Source organism: Dendrobates tinctorius, unplaced genomic scaffold (genome assembly GCF_039654945.1).
Source record: "Dendrobates tinctorius isolate UK_male_01 unplaced genomic scaffold, ASM3965494v1 ptg000302l, whole genome shotgun sequence".
NCBI lineage: Eukaryota > Metazoa > Chordata > Amphibia > Anura > Dendrobatidae > Dendrobates > Dendrobates tinctorius.
In genome coordinates, this window is record NW_027361969.1 from 2,984,700 (window position 1) to 3,006,516 (window position 21,817).

Below are 21,817 nucleotides of genomic sequence, written 5' to 3' on the forward strand. Positions count from 1 at the left end.
TTGGTGCAATAGTAAGAAAATGGAATAAATACAAAATGACTTAACCGACCGACCTGGGGCACCATGCAAAATCTCACCTCGTGGGGTATCCTTGATCATGAGAAAGGTGAAAGATCAGCCTATAACTATACGGGGGAACTTGTTAATGATCTCAAGGCAGCTGGGACCACAGTCACAAAAAAAATAGCTAATACATTGCGCCGTAAAGGTTTACGATCCTGCAGTGCCCGCAAGGTTTCCCTGCTCAAGAAGGCACATGTGCAGGCCTGTATGAAGGTTGCCAGTGCACACCTGGATGATTCTGTGAGTTGGAAGGTTGCCTTTAAAATCTGTCAGCCAAACCTTGCAACCATGGCAGAATCAACTGACCATGTACTGTGAAGGAGATTCACCAGATTCTCACATGACAACTAATGGAAAGGTTTGCTAAGGCTACTTTCACATCAGCGATTTTTGCCATTTGCGCCAGATCGAGCAGTTTTTCCACATCTGCCGCGTAACGACTCACTTACGGCAACACTGCGTTTGGCCTCCTTCATTCCCTATGGGACTTGCACGGCACTTGCGGTGAGACAAAAAACCACTGCTAGCAGAGTTTTTTGTCCGTTGCTGCAAATAACGCATTTGCCGGATTGCGGCAAAACCGCAAGTGCCGAACATGTCTGCAAGTCCCATAGGGAATGAATGAGGCTGAATGCAGTGTTGCCGTAAGTGATCCATTACGTGGCAAATGCGGAAAAACTGCTGGATCTGCCGCGAAGGGCAAAAATCGCTGATGTGAAAGTAGCATAAGTCACTGCTGGCACTGTCTGCGTTATTCATACTCACCAATGGGGGAGGCAGCACGAAAAGTGTCTAGGGCAGAATAAACTCTAAATGCGGCCCTGCTCTGAACAATCAGCACTGAGGGAAATTGGTGAGATTACAAAAAGGACAATAAAAATGGAAGTTATACCAAATACATAAAATCTAACAGTGTAAAAAATCTCCGTCTGTGCTGTGTGCGCGCCATGAAAGCCTTGAGCAATTCCATAAACACCATGAAAAAGCTGGATGAGGAGACGAGAATGGATATGTATGAGGCTATGTGCACACGGTGCGGATTCTGCTGCGGATCCGCGTTTCAGGCTCTGCGGGTCCGCAGCAGATTTAGCTGCGTTGTACAGTACCATTGTTTTCAATGGTAAACAAAGACGCAGTGCACACACTGGGGATTTTTCCGCGCGTTCAAAACCGCATGTCAATTCTTCGTGTGAATTCTGCTGCGGTTTCACACCTTCTCCATTGTAGAGGTGTGAAACCGCAGGGCAAATCCGCAGGTAAACCGCAGGTCTTTTGACCTGAGAATTTATCTGCAGATTTTTCCAAATCCACAGGACCAAAATCTACGTGTGCACATAGCCTGAGGGTCCAGGGACCACCTGCATTCCAGTCCTCTCATCGGAGGGGATTACCGGGGTGCAGCGTCTCCGATCCAGCCGTCTACAGATGCTATGGCGAGATCCTCATCAGCTCCCTAGTGAGCCCTGTAGGCGCAGGGGCTAAAATGACGACCCCAGAGAATCACCTCTGATCTAGACGCAGCCCGCCGCACATCGCACGCAAACAGCACTCTGCCTTGAACCTTCACTGTGCAGTCCTGAGAGCACAAACCAGCCAATGAGGAGATGGAGACTGGTGATGCGGGATGTGCGCATGCTCAGATTCTCCAGCTGACCGTTAATAACTCGGAGGTTGATTGCCGTCAATTTGTGGGTATAATTGAGAGTGGAAAGCAGAGCAGCGATCAGTGAGAGGGGAGATTGGAGCGGATGAAGAAAATGATGGTGCAGAGCGGGAGCTTTGCGAGGACTGAGGTAATAATGGCAGCCAGCTCCCCCATTCAAAGTGGTAGTGTGGAGAGTGGCCGGCAGAGTCTTGCAGTAACCATTGCTGGCCCGTGTCACTGTTTCTCATGGCCGCTGCTGCCGCCTCTGTGCTACTGAGCACACAGCTATGAGCTGACCATGAAGTTGGCTCCCACTTGTTTTTTACTGATTTTACAGTTAAAACAACAAAGATCACAGTAATAAAACACTGCAGGGAGGAGCCCTCTGTGACTACACTGACCAGCAGCCTCCCAAGGGGCATCAAAGTGGAGCTAGGGAAAGGGTTAATGACTTTGGGCCACTGGCCTCACACTAAATATACACTTCTTGTATTACTGTGATATCAGGGGCTCAGTCATTAACCCCTTAAAAACATCAGTTACTTAGGCCAGGTTCACATAGTGTTAACACAGCCCGTTCAATGCATAGCGCTGACGGGCTGCGTTAACGCTATAGGATAAAGCGATGTGTTATGCTATACCGCTAGCACTGATGATAAATTAGCGGTGACGGAGCCTCAGACGCTGCAGCCCGCATCCAAGGCTCCGTCAGTGAATGGCCGCACATTGTGATCACGTGACGCTTTACAGCATGCGTCGCGATGCGCCACATAATGGGGGTCTATGGCAGCGTTAATGGACTGCGTTATACCTCGGCAGTGTGACCCCCGGCCTCATTCAAATGGCCAAAATTGACTGACCGCTGTGATGCCAGTTCTGCTGCCCAGAACCCATTTGGGCCAGGCTGGAGAGACCTGGTTTTGATGTGGGGCTCCCTGGTCTATGTGGCTGCAGTGTGATATCAGTGGCACAGTCACTAAACTCTTTCATTAATGCCCTTTGGTGCCCACTTTGATGCCCATTTTTGTGCCAGTCTTATAGTTTTTGTAGCGGTTTTTAAGGGTATTTACATCATAGCACCTCACTGCATTGTGTTATGGTGATGCTTATTTTTTTTTTTTTGTTATTGAAGGGAATTTGTCACCTCATTTTTTGCATTTAAGCTATGGTCACCGCCAATAGGGGCTTATCTACAGCATTCTATAATGCTGTAGATAAGCCCCCAATGTAACCTTAAAGATAAGAAAAACAAGTTAGATTATACTGACCGGGGGGCGATCCGGGTTCGATGGCTCTCAGGTTTAGGTCCAGCACCTCCCATCTTCATACGATGACATCCTGCTCATTGCGTCTGTCGTGGCTTCTGCACAGGTGTACTTGTTTCCCCCTTTTGAGGGCAGAGTAAAATACTGCAGTGTGCAGGGCCCAGGAAAGGTCAGAGGGCCTGCGCACTGCAGTACTACTCTGCCCTCAGAAGGGAAAACAAGTACACCTGTGCAGAAGCTGCGACAGAAGCGAGGAGTAGGATGTCATCGTATGAAGATGGGAGACACCAGACCTGAGACAACCATTGGACCCAGACCGATCCCCCAAGTGAGTATAATAAAATTCCAGACAATTTTGCATTGAAAAAGTCAAACCGTGCTTCTTGCCTTCCAAGCTCTGTCATGTGCTCAAACAGTGGTCCCCCCCCCCCCCCCCCCACATATGGGGTATCGGTGTACTCAGTACAAAAGGTATGACTTTTGGGGTCCAATTTCTCCTGTTACCCTTAGTATAGCAAAAAAAAATTGGACCTGAAGTAAATGTGTGAAAAATAATTTTTTTTTTTTTTTTTTTTTTAAACATTCCAAAAATTCCTGTGAAGCACCTGAAGGGTTAATAAACTTCTTGAATGTGGTATTGAGCACCATCAGGAGTGCAGTTTTCAGAATGGTGTCACTTTTGGGTATTTGCTATTATATGGACCCCTCAAAGCGATGTCAAATGTGATGTGGTCCCTAAAAAAAAAAAAAAAAAAGTGGTGTAAAAATGAGAAATCGCTGTTTAACTTTTAACCCTTATAACTTCCCAACAAAAAAATGTTGGTTCCAAAATTGTGCTGATGTAAGGTAGACATATGGGAAATGTTACTTAAGTATTTTGAGACCTATCTCTGATTTAAAGGGCATGAAAATTCAAAGTTGGAAAATTGAGAAACTTAAAAATTTCTTGTCAAATTCCCATTTTTTTTTTTTTTTTTCACAAATAAATGCAGGTAATATCAAAGAAATTTTACCACTATCATGAAGTACGTCACTAGAAAACAATGTCAAACACCGGGATCCATGGAAGCGTTCCAGGGATATTACCTCATAAAGGATCTGTGGTCAGAATTGTAAAAATTGGCCTGGTCATTAACATGCAAACCACCCTCGGGAGTGTAAGGGGTTAAAAAAGCCCACTCCTCAGAATGTGGCGGCTGCGGACAGGACTGTGACAGGTAGGAAATGTCACTTTCTGCGAACACTGAACCAGGGCACATGCCTAGGGCGCCAGGATGCGGGGGTAGGGCGGCGGCACCTGAGCAAGGTTTTTTTTTTTTTTTTTTGTCCAGGAGTCGGCTCGCCCACCCACCTCAGTCTTCCACTTCTGTAAAGTCTAGGTAAGGAGCAGCCCAGGGCAGCCCAGGGTGTGGGTGTGAGCAGCCCAGGGTGTGGGTGTGGTCCATTAAGCGACATTCCATCTTATCAGCGACCAATGGTGAGCGCAGCCTTTGATAGAAACCTATACACCAGCAGGGGGGCACGCTTGGCGCTGTCAGTGAGCAGGGGGTGGAGTTACTTAACTGTGAGGCTGTGTTCACACACAGCTTTTTTTAGCGTTTTTTACCGTGGTTTTCACTATAAAACCACTAAAAATAAGCTTCTCGGTCATTTCTATGCATTTTGCACTATTTGTGCACATTGATGCGTTTTTACCACGAAAAAACGCAGCATGCTAATTAATTTTGCGGATTTTTCCGCAGTTTTGGCTTCCATGCGGTTTGAAACCACTGCGGAAAAAAAATGCATCAAACGCAGAAAAATAGGTGCGGTTTCTGGGAAGGGATTCAGGTTTTTGAGCAGAAATTTTCTGCAACGTGTGCACTTAGCCTGAAGCTGGTTTGTGCTGAGGAGGGAGATCGAGTGTACTGGTCCATGTAATATGCCGCTCGCTCAGCTGTTAGACTGGTGGCCAGATGTGGAGCTGGTGCCCGAGGAAACTGAGGTGAGAATGGACAGTGCTTCACCATGTGTCCATGAATGCATCACTTCATTCTGTGCATGCTCTGCAGGTGCTGTCAGTGATTAATTGCCATGCATGACCATGGACACGGGTGTTGTCATGTGTAGTTTACTTTGGATACAATGAATAGTGTAGGTTATATCGTAGATGAGCATGCTCTGTGTCATGCTGAGTGTCCTCTAGTGTATGCTTGCTCTGCAGTGCTGTGTGCAGCAACAGGTGTCGGATTGGCCTCAGGCTACAGTTGTCACACTACAATATGTTTAAGGTGGAAGTGCTGTCAGCCGCCAGAAGCTTTCATGTTCTCATCACACATGTTCTCGTGTGTGTGTGTATGTATGCAGCTCTGTGGTGAGGCAGTGTGTATGTATGTGGCTCTGGGTCGCCCTCCCAGGGCTGTGGGGTACTCGGTAGCGGGCCGGTATCAGCGGGATGTGTCGCAGCAGTGACCCGGTCCGTGGCCCTGGGCGCCCAAGTAATAGGGAGATTGAATGGTAGAATGTAGTTCATTGAATAGTTTGTGACGCCACCTGTTTTGCTCGGCAAGGGAGGTGCTAAGCCGACGCTGCATGCAGATCCACTGGGACTGATGGTATGGTGCAGCAAAGATGTAAAAGCTCCCCACAGGTGAAGCTGTAGTCCCAGGGCAGTGTAGTTGTGGTTGGCATGGGGATGTAGCGGTGCCGAGGGGTAGGAAGCAGACAAAGACACAGCAGGGTGCAATTTCTGTACCTTTACTTGATAAATGCAGTCCAGGGTCCTGTTTACAGATGGTACCGGAGCAGGCTAGCCTGCAAGCAACTCAGGGATTCTCTCTCAGCAGATGGGCTGTGCAGTCTCCTTCCTAGCGCTTATTTGAGTGAAGTACTCCTAGTACTGAGTTACACTGAAGTTCCTCCTAAGGCCTCATACCCATTTGCGAGAGAAAAAAAAGGTCTGTTTTCGGGATGAAAAAAACGGACCGATTCTATGCAATTGTCATGTGAGTGTCATGCCATTTCAGTGTGACTTTTCAGTATGACATCTGTATGCAATGCGATTTTTAACATGAGGCTTTACATAGAGCAGTTCTCTCCATGTAAAAACTCATGTTAAAATAGGATTGTAAACTAACACTGTGCACATCGGTTTAAAAAAAACTTCAAAACACACATATAGATATATACCGTATTTTTCGGACTATAAGACGCACCGGACCATAAGACTCACCCCAATTTTCAGAAGGAAAATAGGGAAAAAAATAATAATGTGTCAAATGGGGGTCCGTCTTACAGTCCGAATTCAGCTTACCTGGGAAGGGATCTGGCACAGGTGGAGGAGTAGTCACAGGGGTCATTCAGTGGTCCAGGCTCGTGCTGGGGCAGGGGCGGCTGTGCTGGGGCGGCTTTGCTGGGGTATGACCTGTGGCCATTTTCCCAGAGGCCACCGCAACATGGCGGCGGCCAGCAAGGGATGTCCGGGGGGGCCTCCGGGCTTGGAGGAAATGCCGGCGGAGCCCTGCCCGCTGCCACCACCGCACCGCAGAGCCCCGGAGGTGAGTATATTGCGACCATAAGACGCACCCCCCAAAACTTTTTTGGGGAAAAAAGTGCGTCTTATGGTCCGAAAAATACTGTATATAACATATATTCATTCATGAATTAAATACATGTCCACAATTTAGAAACACTATACTAATTGTAATTGTTTTGATTATATTCATATTATATACTGTATATGATATATATATTCATTCTGTCTTCAATTATATATACTATATAGTATGGCTGTATATTAGATCTATATTGCATATAATTATTCTATGTATTATGTAAAGATATGTTATATATTGCCTATATTTATATTATACTACATATGTGTCACTGACATGTATATATCTATTCTCTCTAGTATATATCTATTCTAACATGTCAGTGTGATTATATAGTTGCCGCATATGAGTTACCGGCTTTTCATCTATCTTCACTCCGTGCTGTTGTGCCTCTGAGTCTTAGATGAGGGGGGGGGGGGTAGTGCATTTGTAAATACAGCCTCCTACTCCTCTGGTGTCTGTTGCAGGACCATTAGTATCCATACAACCAAGGAGACCAGGCCCCAGTTCATGCACTCACTGGAGATGAGCCTTTCCCTCTGCTCGATCTCCATGCTTCTCCTCCACGTCTGCACACTTCACCCTCCTCAGACTAACCACTCCTTCCTCTTGGCCCTCAGCGAGCACTGAGTCCCCCCTGCTGGCCTGGAGTGGAACTGTGTTGCATGTATAGGTTAACTGCGAGAGAGACCCTTCATTGCCTCCAAGCCTGGCATTGCCCTCCCTGGAGGAAGGCAAAGCCACTGGCGGCCATACTCCTGGGGGTGCCATAGCTCTGTGTCGAGGCAGTGTGTGTATGCGGTTTTGTGGCAAGGCAGTGTACACATTGCACCATGGTCAGCACATGGACTGGACACCACATAGGTTCCTTCTGGTACATCACAGCTGCATTTTTCCCAGAAAACTATTCTCTAACCTCTAAACATCTTGGAGCCTATGTGAAGGCACTCTGGGCCACAAGATGCCCTGACAGTGGACCTCCTCATCCTGACAGGTGTCCCCCGTTACTTCCAGATGCCTGTATAATGAGGGAAGGGCAGCTTCTTAGTGTGTTCCATAGTCTGTATGTTCTAGGATATATGCGTAACAGATCCATTTACTTCCTACAGTGCCAATCGCGGCTGGAAAATAAGACTCAATCCAGTATAGCTCTTCCCAGCCATGTGGCCATAGGTGATGTGTAACTCCCTTTCCAGCAGTCCTGACTCCTTAGGCCTCTTTCACACTTCCGTTTATTCGGACTCCCATGAGAGCACCACGAGAGAGGGGATCCGCCCTTCGGGAACAGGAAACTTACAGATAAAAAAGGGCGGCACCTCTCCCACGCATCAGTTGGTTTCCTGTTCCTGAGGGGACTGGATCCTACATACCGGATCCCAGGCCGGCCGGTACAGGTAGCGAGGGGGTCTCCTACCTCGGCCTGGTGCGGAGCTCCTGGAGGACGCCACGGTGGCCCAGGATGGGTGGCACGGCGGTGGTGGATACAGCAGGGAGCGGCATCCGGAGGAGGTCCGTCTCCATATGTGCGCCGCCGCTGGTATGTATGCCCCCCGGGGGCTCCCAGCTCCGGCGGCGCGATCGCGGTGGATTGAGGGGGGCCGGCGCTGCTGCAGGGAGCTGGAACCAGGGAGCGCTCCATGGTGGAGCGCCCGGGTGTCCCGTGTGACTTCCGGTCACGTCGGAGTCGCGGTGACGTCAGGGGGCGGAGCCTCGGGGCGCTTCCGGGTCGGCGGCGCCACTGCGCAGGTGCGGGGACCCAAGATGGCGGCGCCCATCGGGAGGACGCCGGTAAGCGCCGGTTCCCCTGCCCAAAGCGGCGCCAGCTGGGGAGGGGGGCCCTATTAGGGGGGAGGGCGCGGCAAGAGGAAATCTGCTGTCTGGAGGAGGGGTATATAGGCAGGACCCTAGATGGGTGCCTTGCCTTGGCCACATTATTGCAAGCCAGTAATGGAGAGCGATCAGGAGCAGCAGCAAAAGCGAAAGCATCGAAAAGATCCTTGCTACCCTTTGAGGACATGGGGGTCCCTTAAAGATCTTCTAGACAGGAAGGCAGATACCTTCCTTAAAAATACCTGGGAAATTGCAGCCGGTTCCTTAAGACCAGCAGTAGCATCGACTTGCACGGCCAGATCCATGTTGGTCTGGTTGGACCAGTTAGAGTCTCAGTTAAAACAAGGAACATCTAGACAGGCAATCCTTGGGGCCCTACCAATCCAGGATGGCGCAGCCTTCCTAGTGGATGCCTCGGCTGATGCAGTCAGAATGGCCGCCAGGGCAGCAGGACTCTCTAATGCGGCTCGGAGAGCCCTGTGGCTGAAGTGCTGGCCGGAAGATATTCAGTCCAGGGCGAAACTCTGTACTATCCCGTGTGAGGGGGAATATTTATTCGAAGCAGTCCTGGACGAATTACTGGAGAAGGCCGGGGATGATAAAAAGAAATTCCCAAATCTTTGGTCCGCATCTTACCGACGTCCGTTTTAATAGAAGGAGATTCGGTCAAGGGAGAAGGCGTAACCCTTCACCTAATAGAGACTGTCCCAGATGGGAGGATAGAAGAAGAGGTACGGGCTTCATGTTCAGATGCTCGTCGAGAGAGCGAAAAAGAGAGAACCAATGACTAGGAATTCCCGTGGGGGGTAGACTGTCATCCTTCCTCCCAGCATGGCTACAGGTCACCAATAGTGACTGGGTGCGGAATGTGATATCCACCGGACTCAGGTTGGAGTTCACTCAAGTCCCACGGGATACCTTTAAACCAACACCCTTAAGGTCTTCACCCTTCGAGCAAGCGGCTTTAGAAGCAGAGGCCTTGAACCTGTGTCTAAAAAAAAAAAAAAAAAAAAAGTCCTGAGAGAGGAAGAGGATTCTACTCTCCCTTATTCCTAATCCAAAAGCCGGATAAAACATTCAGAACGATTATTAATTTACGTTTCCTTAATGAATTTTTGGTTAAACGCACTTTTTAAAATGGAATCCATTAGTTCTACAATAAAGATGCTGTTTGAAGGGTGTTTTATGGCGGTAGTGGACTTAAAAGACGCATACTATCATGTGCCCATCCACGCAGATTTCCAGCAGTTTCTGAGAGTGGCGGTATCAATGGACGGTATAATCCATCATTATCAATATAGAGCCCTTCCCTTTGGTCTCTCAGCAGCGCCCCGGGTATTTACAAAAATAGTGGCCGAAGTTATGGCTCATTTACGGGAAGTTGACATCTTAGTTATCCCGTACTTGGATGATTTTTTGATTGTGGGAAATTCAGTGGACCATTGTCTATCTCAGATAAAAAAAAAAAGCTAAGTCCAGATTAGAGAACCTCGGATGGATAATAAATTACGAGAAGTCCCAATTTCAGCCCTTAAAGGTCCAGAAGTTTCTAGGCTTGCTGTTAAATTCAGAAGCTCAGCAGTGTCTGTTACCCGTAGATAAATTACAGCAGCAGGTTCTTCGGGCAATCGATTGACCCTCAGGCAGGCCATGTCCCTGTTAGGCTCCCTAACCTCATGTATCCCAGAGGTCAAGTGGGCACAATTCCACACTAGGGCCCTTCAGAATGACGTCCTGGTTAATAGCCGAACCTTAGAGGGCTTCTTGCAGGGTCAGGTATTGCTAAGCCCCTCAACTATTACATCTTAGGTGGTGGCTCGATGTTGGAAATTTAGCCTCGGGGGTGCCCTGGGTGATAACCCGCATAATGACCACAGACGCTAGTCCTTGGGGTTGGGGGGGCCCATATGGGGGACATAGTGGTACAGGGACAGTGGGACTCCGATGCTGAGGTCTCATCTAACCAGAGGGAGCTGCTGGCGATTAAATTGGCCATTAAAAACTCATTATGTATCTACAGGGCCATCATGTGAGGATACTCTCGGACAACCAGGTAGCCTATGTCAACCACCAAGGTGGAACCCGCTCCAACGCCCTGATGTGGATAACTGAATGTCTCCTTCAGATAGCAGAGAAAAATTTTCTATCTTTAACCGCGCTCCACATCAGTGGAAAAGACAACATGAAGGCAAACTTTCTAAGCCGCAGGGATAATGGGCCTTAAACTCAGACATCTACAACCAGATTGTCCGCAAATGGGGTCAACCGGAGGTGGACCTCTTTGCCACCAAGGAAAACGGGAAGGAAAAAACTGTTCCCTAAATCCCAGGGAAAATCCACTGGCCGTGGACGCCCTCCTAATAAAATGGGACTTCTCGCTGGCTTATGCCTTTCTGCCTTTGAACCTTCTACCTCTGGTAGTGAGGAAGATGGGGCAAGAGTCATATTGACTGCCCCCTTCTGGCCCAGAAGGACCTGGTTTGCATGGTTGAGGACCATGTCAGGAAGCGATCCTTGGGTACTGCCAAACCTTCCAGATCTCCTCTACCAGGGGCCAGTCAACCACCCACAAGTAGCGGGACGGCATGGTGTTTGAGAGGACACTATTAAGGGATAGAGGGTTCTCAAAAAAATGTAATCGATACACTCCTAAAAAGTAGGAAACAAACCACCACAGGTATATATGCTAGAACCTGGAGGCGATTCCTGTCCACCTGTGAGTTTAATATCAGGGATGGAATACCTGTAAAACAGATTGTAGAATTCCTCCAGAGGGGTCTCGAGTTGGGCCTTTCCACTAGTACATTGAAAGTACAGGTTTCAGCTTTAGGGGCCCTATTTGCATGCGACATTGCCGGTAACCATTGGGTAGCGAGATTCATTAAGGCAGTTACCAGATCGAGACCCATACTCGAGGATAGGTGTATACCTTGGGACTTAAATTTAGTCATGACAGAGAAACCGTTTGAACCTCTGGATTCTGCTTCACTAAAGATATCACTTAAGACAGCCTTTTTGGTAGCAATAACATCTGCACGTAGAATAAGCGACATACAGGCACTTTCCAGATTGCCCCCTTACAGACTTCTTGCAGGATAGAGTAATCCTAAGGCCAGACCCGGCATACCTTCCCAAGGTAGCATCTCATTTTCATACGACACAAGGGATAGTTCTGCCTGCCTTCCTTCCTCCCTAATCCAACCAATCCTAAAGAACAAAAGCTTCAGGCTCTGGATGTTAAGAGATGCCTACTTAAATATTTAGCAGCCACAGATCCTTGGAGGAAGGAGAACGCATTCTTTTTATCCTTCCAAGGTCCCAGGAAAGGGTAGTGTGTCAAAGTGCATATTAGGGAGGCTATCTCTCTTGCCTACACAGCAGGTGGCGGTCCGGCTCCACAGAACCCGAGGACGCATTCCACTCGTGCCATCGCATCATCCTGGGCAGAGAGATCGGGAGTATCAATTGACCAGATATGTAAGGTGGCCACCTGGTCATCTCCTTCCACCTTTTTTAACCACTATCGGTTAGACATGGGTGCCTCCTCAGATCTCGCCTTCGGGCTAAGGGTGCTGCAGGCTGTAGTCCCTCCCTAAATTAGTTTACATCTCTGTAATTCTCTCGTGGTGCTGTCATGGGAGTCCGAATAAAGTATTAAGTTACGTAACGGTATTTTTCGGAAGCCCATGACAGCACCCGTAGTTCCCTCCCTTGCTCACGTATAAGGGTGCACCCCTTTTAGAGGATGGTTTTCGCGAGTTCACCTTATGTGGGAGATGGTTTAAGGAATTGTAAATGGGATGGATGGGTTGTATATGCGGTGTACTAACCATGGTAGCCTCTCAAGCTCTGTAATCCAACTGATGCGTGGGAGAGGTGCCGCCCTTTTGTATCTGTAGGTTTCCTGTTCCCGAAGGGCGGATCCCCTCTCTCGTGGTGCTGTCATGGGCTTCTGAAAAATACCGTTACCGGTACGTAACTTAATACTTTTTGACCATCAGTCAAAATCTGCCAGCTTTTGGAAAAAAAAGCATCCGCCATTTTTTTTGGCAGGTCTGTTTTTTTTTTTTTTTATTTTTTTTTATTTTCCCCATTGAGTTTCATTACCGGCAGATGTTGACGGATGGCCATCCGTTGGATCTGTTTTTTTTTGCGGATCCGCCAAATATTTTGCATCCGCCGGGATGCCTGGACGGAGCCTGCAATGTGTGTTTTTTTTTTTTTTTTTTTGTAGGATCCACGTTTTCCATACAGTATACAGTCTTATACAGCGGGGGAAATAAGTATTTGATTCCTTGCTGATTTTGTAAGTTCGCCCACTGACAGAGCCATGAACAGTCTATAATTTTAAGGGTAGGTTATTTTTAACATTGAGAAATACAATATCAAAAATAAAATCCAGAAAATCACACTTGTACTCAATCTGCCAGACTCTAACCTCTACAACATGGGCAAGACCAAAGAGCTTTATAAGGATGTCGGGGACAAGGTCTATGATCTTGTCCCTCACAAAGCTTTTATGGGCTACAAAAACATAAGATGCTGGTTGAGAAGGAGACAACTGTTAGTGCAATAGTAAGAAAATGGAATAAATACAAAATGGCTGACAATTATCATTGATGTGGGGCACCATGCAAAATGTCACTTTGTGGGGTATCCTTGATTATGAGGAAGGAGGTGAGAGATCAGCCTAAAACTACACGGGGGAACTTGTTAATGATCTCAAGGCAGCTGGGACCACAGTCACCAAGAAAACCATTGGTAACACATTACGCTGTAAAGGCTTACGATCCTGCAGTGCCCGCAAGGTTTCCCTGCTTAAGAAGGCACATGTGCAGGCCTGTATGAAGGTTGCCAGTGCAGGCCTGTATGAAGGTTGCCAGTGCACACCTGGATGATTCTGTGAGTTTGAAGGTTCCCTTTAAAAATCTGTCAGCCAAACCTTGCAGCCATGGCAGAATCAACTGACCATGTACTGTGAAGGAGATTCACCAGATTCTCACATGACAACTAATGGTAAGGTTTGCTAAGGCTACTTTCACATCAGCGTTTTTTTTTTTTTTTTCTTCCCATTCGCGGCAGATCCATCAGTTTTCTGCATCTGCCGCGTAACGGATCACTTACGGCAACACTGCGTTTGACCTCGTTCATTCCCTATGGGACTTGCGGACTTGTGTGGCACTTGCGGTGAGACAAAAAACTGCCGCTAGCTTTTTTTTTTTTTTTTTTTTTTTTTTTTTTTTTTTTTTCCGTTGCTGCAAGTGCCGGGTCGTGGCAAAACTACAAGTGCCTCACATGTGCAATAGGGACTGAATGAGGTCGAACGTAGTGTTGCCATAAGTGATCCGTTATGTGGCAAAAACTGCCGGATCTGCCGCGAAGGGCTAATTTCACATCAGCGATTTTTGCCAAAGTCACTGCTGACAGTATCTGCATTATTCTTACTCTCCAATGGGGGAGGCAGCACAAAAAGTGTCTAGGGCAGCATAAACTCTAAATGCGGCCCTGCTCTGAACAATCAGCACTGAGGGAAATTGGTGAGATTACAAAAAGGACAATAAAAATGGAAGTTATACCAAATACATAAAATCTAACAGTGTAAAAAATCTCCCTGTCTGTGCTGTGTGCGCTATGAAAGCCTTGAGCAATTCCATAAAAAACATGAAAAAGCTGGATGAGGGGACTAGAATGGATATGTATGAGGATCCAGGGACCACCTGCATTCCAGTCCTCTCATTGGAGGGGATTACTGGGGTCCAGCATTTCCCATCCAGCGTCCTCAGCACTGGAGCAGTCTACAGGTGCTATGGCGAGATCCTCATCAGCTCCCTAGTGAGCCATGTAGGCGCAGGGGCTAAAATGACGACCCCAGAGAATCACCTCTGATCTAGACATAGCCTGCCCGCACATCGCATGTAAACAGCACTCTGCCTTCACTGTGTAGTCCTGAGAGCACAAACCAGCCAATGAGGAGATGGAGACTGGTGACGCATCATGTGCAGATTCTCCAGCTGACCGTTAACAGCTGGGAAGTTGTTTGGCGGCAACTTGTTGGTGTGGTGGAGAGTGAGAGCAGAGCAGCGGTCAGCGAAAGGAGACAGCAGAGATAGAGATCAGCCAGTGGAGAGAAGAGCAGATGATTAAGAAACTGATTGGGCAGAGCTGGAGCTGTTCAGAGGCTGAGGTAATAATGGCGGCCGGCTCCCCCACTCGGAGCAGTAAGGCTGTGTAACCACGTAATTTTTTTTTTTTTTTTTTTTTTTTTTTTTCTGGCAAAAACTCTTACAAGAAATATCCCATTCATTTTAATGAATTCTGAACTTTGTCCATATTGATGTGTTTTTTTTTTTCCGCAAAAAAAACACATAGCGGGAAACGCAGCATGCTCATTAACTTCGCGGAAAAATCCGCATTTCTATCTTTTCTATGAGACTGGGGCCGCTCCAGAAAAAACACGCGTTTTCTGGGAAGGAGTCTGATTTTTAGTCAGTAATTTTCTGCATACGTGGGTACTTGGCCTTATTGTCCTTCTTCCAGAGGCATTTGTGAAGTCTGGCCAGCAGACTCTTGCAGTATCCATTGCTGGCCCGTGTCACTGCTTCTCATGGCCACCATGATGCTTTCTGGTGCATCTGTGGTACCTGAGCACACGGCTCTAGGCTGACCATGAAGTTGGCTCCAGGTTTTCCCTGTAAGTCCATCAACAAAGATCACCGTAATAAAACCCTGTGGGGAGGAGCCCTCTGACTACACTGACCAGCAGCCTCACAAGGCAATGTGTGTGTGTATGCGGCTCCGCGGTGAGGCAGTGTGTGTATGCGGATCCACGGTGACGGGCTCTTGCAGTAACCATTGCTGGCCCGTGTCACTGTTTCTCATGGCCAATGTGGTGCCCCCAGGAGTTTGGTCGCCACAGTGGCATTACCTTCCTCCTAAGGAGAGTGATGTCATTCTTGGAAGCACTAAGGGTCTCTGTCAGTTAAAGGGGTTGTCCGCGCTCTTCACATAATCTCAGTGCATATCTGGGCTGCAGAATGGTGGCAATAAGTAATTTACTTTGTCACTAGATTGCATGGTTTTCTAGATATTCTGCACAGAACGTCCAGGGGGGGTGTGTTATGGAGGGTGGGGTTGTTGCTACAGACAGCATGTTTTTAGAGTAGGAGGAAACAACCAGTGTCTCATTTCAATGCCATAACACCCCGCCCCCCCCCCCCCCCCCCCCTGGACGTTTTGTGCAGAATATCTAGAAAACCATGCAAACTAGTGACAAAGTAGATTACTTATTGTCACCATTCTGCAGCCCGGATATGCACTGAGATTATGTATTGTGTGAAAAGCCCGGACAACCCCTTTTAAATACAACACACAGCACAGCTCCCACTCCAGGCCAGCAGAGGGAGCTCTGAGCCAAAACTGGGGGAGGAGCTGCTCTCTGAGGGCCGGGAAGGGGAAGTCATTCAGTTCCTGTGAGGAGGGAAAAGTGTGTGGATTGGAGGATGGAGCGGAGTTCAGGCTCACTTCTAGCGTAGCGCGTGGTCCGGAGTCCGGTCTCCGAAGTTGTATGGATGCTGATGTTCCTGCAGCAGAAACCGGAGGAGTAGGAGGCAGTAAATGCTCTGTTCTCACATAAGACTCAGAAGCACAACAGCAACATGTGAGCCAGAAGGAGGCTACAGCTGTCTGCCATACGAGGGAGTTCTAAAAGAGAGCAAGCAAGGGGAACTTCAGTGTAAATCACTACTGCAAGTACCTCAGAAAAGCATGAGGAAGGAGACTACACAACCCATCTGCATAGAGATTCCTAAGTTGCTTCCAGGCTGGCCAACTCCTGTTCCATCTGTAATATGGATCCTGGACTGCACTTGCAAAGTAAAGGTAAAAGAAACTACTCCCTGTTGTGTCATTGCCTTCTTCCTGCAACCCCTCCAGCACTGCTACATCTGTGCCTGACACTACACCCTCTTCCTCAACACCTATTACCACTGATCTGGGACCACAGCTCCTGTGGGGAGGTATTACATCTTGCTGCCTTATGCCATCTGTCCCAGAGGATCTACCTGCAGCGTCGGCTTAACCCCTTCATTGCTGAGCACCACAGGTGGCGTCACGTATCATTCACTTATAAACTTTATTCAGCCACGTTTTACCCCTTTTGCTTGGACGCCCAGGGCCACGGACCGGGTCACCGTGACATCTCTCAGACACCAACCCGGTACCGAGTAACCCCACTGCCCTGGCGGGCGTTTCACCGCCATGATGCTTGCTGCTGCTTCTGTGATACCTGAGCACAAAGCTATAGGCTGACCATGAAGTTGGCTCTGGGTTTTTCCTGATTTTACAGTGTCCACAACAAAGATCACAGTAATAAAACATTGCAGGGAGGAAACCTCTGTGACTACACTGACCAGTAGCCTCACAAGGGGCATCAAAGAAAAGCTAGTGACAGGGTTAACAACTTTAGGCGACTGGCCTCACACTAAATATACACTTCTTGTATTCTTACTGTGATATCAGGGGCTCAGTCATTAACCCCTTAAAAACATCAGTCACTTATTCATATCTGTGACAATCGTCTGTCTGCCCACTATGATGCAAGTTCTGATGGCCAGAACTCATTTGGGCCAGGCTGGAGGGACCTGGGTTTGATGTGAAGCATATAATAGTTGTCTGGTATCAGTAGCCCAAAGTCATTCAACCCCTTAAAAACATCAGTTACTTATTCCAATGGCTATAATCGACTGCCCACTTTGATGCCAGTTCTGATGCCCAGAACGCAAGTGGGCAAACATGCAATTTTCACAGATTTGAATTAAGTATCTGATGGTTTTTAAAGGGTTTAATGACTTTGGACCACTGATCTCACGCTAAATATACACTTTTTGTGTTCTTGGTGTGAAATCAGTAGCCCAAGGGCATTTAACACTTTAAAATCATCAGTAATTTATTCAAATGTGAAAATTGCCTGTTTGCCCACTTTGATGCCAATTCTGATGCCCAGAACTCATTTGGGCCAGGTTGTAGGATCCTGGGTTTGATGCAGGACATCACTATCTATGTAGTTATGTTGTGAAATCAGTAGCCCAAAGGCATATAACCCCAAAAAAACAAAAAAAAAAAAAAAATTCAGTTACTAATCCAAATCTGTTTGCCTAATTTGATGCCAATTGGGCCAAGCTGTAGTGACCTTGGTTTGATGCTGGGTATTGCTATCTGTGTATTCTTGGTGTGAAATTATTGGAACAAAGTCATTTAACCCCTTAAAAACCAGTTATTTATTCAAAAGACCAAAACAGACTACCCACTTTAATGCCAGTTCTGATGCCCAGAACCCATTTGGGCCAGGCTGGAGACACCTGGTTTTGATGTGGGGCTCCCTGGTCTATAGATCTGTGGTGTGATATCAGTGGCCCAATGTAATTTAACCCTTTCATTAACACCCTTGGTGCCCATTTTTGAAGCTGTTTTTAAGTGTGTTTACATCAGGGCACCTTGCTGCTTTATTATTGTGATGCTTATTTTTTGTTTAACCTATAAAAAACAAAAGAAAAAAATTGCCTAATAAGAAACCAACTTCAGCTCCACGTAAGAAATTAACTTCAGCCTCATACTCACCTGATTCACCTATGTGGCGGCCCGTTCCAATGGTCGTCGCTGGTCCTGGCGCCTCCTCTCGTGATGCTTCTCTGCTTTTGTGTGGTTGATGCATTTTACGTCATCCACAGTGTGCCAGTCCCCCAAGTGCTCTTTGGCCTTTCCCCGTGCATGCGCAGAACAGTACTGTGCTCTGTCCTCAGTAGGGCAGAGAGGTGTGCCTGCAATGGGTATCTGTGTGGATGACTTGGGGTGCATCATCCACACAAAGTAGAGAAGAACCGCAAGAAGAGAGGAGGTGCCAGACCAAGACCAACGACACTCAACCAACTGGACTGAAACACAGGTGAGTATGATAAAAGGTTTTTTTTCGGTTTTGCATGGCATCTTGGAGACCTATATACAGCATTATAGAATGATGCTACATGGGGCTGAAAGGTGGTGTCTGTAGGTTGTATGGGAAAACCTGATGAATTGAGTAAATATTGCACGACCAATTCAGTTACGTACTAATATGTTGAAGTTGTCCACTACCCCACTGTTGTGAGTTCATTCTTTGGTCCACCAGCTGTGAGTTCCCCTTCCAGAAGACCCCCTCTGGTGGTAAGAGGAGGTAGTGAGGCTGATTTAATCAGATCTACCACCTGATAATGAGGATGATGATTGGACCTCAGGAATCTTAGACTGGATTTAAGACAGCCGACGCCCTAGTCTAGTGCTAGTGATTGCTTCTGGCTTCTCAGGTCTTGGTTTTCAGCTCTGTTCCAGCCTTCTCAAGATAAGTGCTTTTGCTAATGTGCACACTGGATTTTGTTGGTCTGTTCAGTTGTGTGTTCAGCCAGCCCCATCTGGGGCTGTACTGAATTTCCACTCTTATTTATTTGTATTTGCTTTTTAGTCCCTTATTAGATTGGCCTCTTTTTGCTCTGTCTCAGAATATTTCAGAGTGCTGATATAGTGGGAGAAGTCACTTCAGGGTTAATTTTGTTATCAGAAGTGTTGGACATTATTTTTGTAGGGTTTTTGGCAGATTGCAGACAGTCTTTCCTTTCCTGTTCTTTGTAGTTGGTTTGGGCCCCATCATTTGCTCAGCCTATTTTCCTGCATGTGTGTTTTCATCTTGTTTCACCGTCAATACATTAGGGGGCTGTCTATTCCTTTGGGGTCTGCTCTGGGGCAGTTAGTTTTTCCCTTTTCTTGCTTTAGGCTTTACAAAAAAATGGATGATATCCGTCAGGAAATCTGCTCCCAACCACCAAGTGCTGTGACTCCCATCCCTTCCTGCATCTCCCCTGGCTCACTTTCCACATTTGATCCCATCACAGAAGAAGTCTCCAGACACCTCTCCTTGTCAGACTACATGCACTACCGACCGCATTCCCTCACATCTCCTCCAGTCTCTCTCCAGTCATCACAACCCACCTAACTACAATCTTTAATCTCTCCCTGTCCTCAGGCATTTTCCCATCCTCCTTCAAACACGCCATCGTTACTCCATTACTATAGAAACCCGCTCTCGACCCATCTTGCACAAACAACTACAGACCAGTCTCCAATCTCCCCTTCATCTCTAAACTTTTGGAGTGCCTTGTCTACTCCTGCCTTACCCATCATCTCTCCACTCACTCCCTTCTAGACCCTTCACAGTCCGGCTTCCACCCCCTACATTCGAATGAAACTGCACTCATCAAAGTGACCAATGACCTTCTGACAGCAAAACGTAATGGTGACCACTCTCTGCTCATTCTTCTTGACCTATCTGCAGCTTTCGATACTGTTGACCACCATCTCCTACTCTCTAGGCTCCAGTCACTAGGCATTAAGGACACTGCTCTCTCCTGGTTCTCTTCCGATCTCTCTGACCGCTCCTTCAGGGTTTTGTTCTTTGGCTCCACTTCATCTCCTCTTCCTCTTGCTGTCGGGGTACCTCAGGGCTCAGTCCTTGGCTCCCTTCTCTTCTCTCTACACAGCCCCAATTGGACAGACCATCAGCAGATTTGGCTTTCAGTACCATCTTTATGCTGATGACACACAACTATACACGTCATTCCCCGACCTTACCCCCTCTGTACTACAGAACGACAGTGACTGTCCGCAGTCTCCAATATCATGTCCACTCTCTATCTGAAACTCAACCTCTCCAAAACTGAACTAGTTCTGCTCCCGCCGTCTACTAACCTCCCTAAATCTGACATTTCCCTCTCCGTGTGTGGCACCACAATAACATCCCGGCAGCAGGCGCGCTGTCTGGGTGTTATGTTTGACACCAATTTCTCCTTCACATCCCATATACAATCTCTTGCCGCTTACACCTAAAGAACATCTCTAGAATCCGCCCTTTTCTCACCATGGAAACGACAAACCCTCACTGTAGCATTGATCCACTCCTGGCTGGATTACTGCAACGCTCTATTAATTGGCCTCCCCATCTCTCGACTATCCCCTCCAGTCCATACTTGATGCAGCAGCCAGGGTTGTCCATCTGGCTAATCTGTACTTGGACGTGTCCGCTCTCCATCAGTCATTACACTAGCTGCCTATTCAATTCAAATTACTTGTTCTCGCCCACAAAACTCTCCACGGTGCGGCACCCCCTACATCTCCTCCCTCATTTCTGTCTATCGGCCTAGCCGATCGCTACGCTCCGCAAACTACTTTCGACTAACCTCTGCACTAATCCGTACCTCCCACTCCCGACTACAAGTCTTCTCCCGTGCTGCTCCTATCCTCTGGAATGCTCTACCCCAAGAAATTAGGACTAACCACAATTTGCACAGTTTTAGGTGCTCCCTCAAAACACATTTGTTCAGAGCGGCTTATCACGTTCACTAATCAAAGTCATTCTAAGTGAATGGGCTACACACGCACCCTTACACAATCTCCATCCATCTTTCACTCCCTCAAGATGGCTGGACCATCATTATAAATACACCCCTGTACTCTGTATCTCCCCCACCTCATTGTAGATTGTAAGCTCTCACAAGCAGGGTCATCTTATTTCGTCTTTGCTTTAATTATTGTATTGATAATGTTACTTATGACTTGTGTTTTGAAACTGTTAAACTGTAAAGCGCTGCAGAATATGTTGGCGCTATATAAATAAATATTAGTATTTATTATTTAGGCTTATATAGTCCTCCGGCGGTGACGAGGCGTCTAGGTCATCGTAGGAACGCTCCACTGCTACTGTTAGTTGTGTGGTTAGGATCAGGAATCTGCATAGTTACCAACCTCTCTGGTTTTCTGGGACTGAGCTTTTTGTTGTCCTCCGACCCATTCATAACACCCCACCCTGGGCCCCAATAAAATAAAAAAGCTTGTGCTCATCTCCCATGCTGGCATTGTTCCTGCAGTGTCAGCCCTCGTTCTGCCTAAGACTCCCGTGCTGTTGTGACATATGACCCCAGTGCCCAATCAGTGCTAGCATCACTTTCCCTGCCTCAAATTGAACATTAAGAGGACATCAGATCAACTGCAGCCCTAACTTCGTTTTCAAGTTCAATTTGTCTGTAGGAGACAGTGATGCCAGCACTGATTGGTCGCTGGGGTCACCTGTCCCAAACATCGCACTAGAGTTCTGGTACAGCGACAGCCGACACAACAAACTTCACCGGCATGAGAGGTGAGTATAACCTTTATTTTATTGGGGCCAAACATTTAATCAAGTAGTAAACCATGTCCAACCAATTCAATGACACCAGTGTGTTAAGTAAACAATGCCCTACCAGTTAAACTTCCCCACTGTTCTTCCATTTCCAACTGTGTATTTTTTACCCTTCGCCACGACAGCACCCACTGGAGGTTCCGGATCCGCCCCATTTGGAACA

At 47.4% G+C, this 21,817-nt stretch overlaps 1 long non-coding RNA gene across 1 annotated transcript in view; it reads left to right on the forward strand.

Annotated features, from left to right (window-relative positions):
* The first annotated feature begins 1,756 nt into the window (after window positions 1-1,756).
* The window catches only part of LOC141073472 (uncharacterized), a 131,608-nt gene continuing 111,547 nt past the window's right edge, over window positions 1,757-21,817 (forward strand). Inside the window, exon 1 of the long non-coding RNA XR_012226967.1 lies at window positions 1,757-1,856. This is a non-coding gene — a long non-coding RNA (uncharacterized lncRNA). The remainder of the gene's footprint in view (window positions 1,857-21,817) is intronic.